Source organism: Fulmarus glacialis, unplaced genomic scaffold (assembly GCF_000690835.1).
Source record: "Fulmarus glacialis isolate BGI_N327 unplaced genomic scaffold, ASM69083v1 scaffold23787, whole genome shotgun sequence".
NCBI classification, from domain to species: domain Eukaryota; kingdom Metazoa; phylum Chordata; class Aves; order Procellariiformes; family Procellariidae; genus Fulmarus; species Fulmarus glacialis.
The window spans coordinates 44,554-45,944 of NW_009222956.1; positions in this window are offsets into that span (position 1 = coordinate 44,554).

The following is a 1,391-nucleotide window of genomic DNA, read 5'->3' on the forward strand; positions in this document are numbered from 1 at the left end:
CCTTTTTTTTTTTCTCTTTTTAAAGATCTGCTCTAGAAAGCAAGGACTATTTTAACAAGAAACACTGTTAGTGGGAAATTGGCTTAAAATAACCTACAATCAAATCAAAGCCACTTTGCCAGCTTAAGCAAGATCAAGCACCCATTACCACCTCTTTAATCCATTTATACATGGTCTCTGCAAACAGTCCTTTGCACTGTAAACTTCCCCTTGAAGCTGGCCCTTCAGCCACCCAACAGTGTCCTCCTCCTGCCAGTCACCATTTCCCAGCTAAGAGCCTCACTTTTAAAAAAAATATTTGATTAAGTGGAGTCCTTAAATGACATTAGGATATAGCCACACTGCCATTTCTATGCACTTATTTCTGGGACATTGCACATCGTTGCAAGTTACTCCCCAACTAGATCCAGACATACATAACCAACATTTTCGTAAATCCCTGCAGTTTACTTCTCTGTTGCCCAACACGGAGTAAGTCTCACCAGCAGTTTCTGACGGAAACTGCTCTTTGGGGGTTTGGCAAACGTTGGGCAGATCAATTTGATGCAAATTCCTCTGTAAGAAGCACTGTTCTCCCACTCCATCTCTCCACCGGCCAAGATCAAGATCACCTCAATTCACAGAGAAGTGTTAAGCTCTTCACACAGGAATGGCAGGGCTCAATCGTTTTCGGATAGTTCATTCAATCCTTCTTTAGGAAGAGTAGTTGAGATAAGTCAATTTTTTCCAAGATTCAAGATTTATTTCCTACTTCTGGAAATAAATTGCAGAGTTCTCATAAATCTTGAGCATCTGACATATCCTCCACTGACTTCAAACTGCCTCGGCACTGAGATTTTGAAGATGACAGAGCCTACTCCCAGGAACACGCCTTATCTTTTACATAAAAACACCATCACAATGTTCAACGTGTCAAAAGCGAAAAAGAAAACAGAGAGCACAACGCAAGCATTTTATGTACAAAGCCCAGGCTGGCCAGAATCCAAGGCGAACTTGGGCAGAAAGAAACAGCGTGACCTCCGAGATTGTTTTCTTCTCCTATCTAACTTCTCCCGGCTGTTCGGCAGGTTTGGCCAAAGGAAGGTGGAATAGCACAAATTGTCTGAAGTAATCAAAACCCAGCCCAGGACTCTCTGCACAGGGGAGAGCCTCCCAGGTCTTCCCCCCGATGGACGCACCGATTGGCAGGATTTAAAAAGGCAGACAGCAGCATTCTGCATTTGCTAATGCCTTTGGGTATTCCTCAAGTTAAGGGTTCCTGAAGCATGCGGTAATCACCCACCTTTCAAGCAAAGGCTGTGATAACTAGGTCATTGAGATAAAGAGGACACAGGCTGCTGGAGAGCTGCAGAGGAAATTTACTGTACGATGGATGCACCGATTGGCAGGAC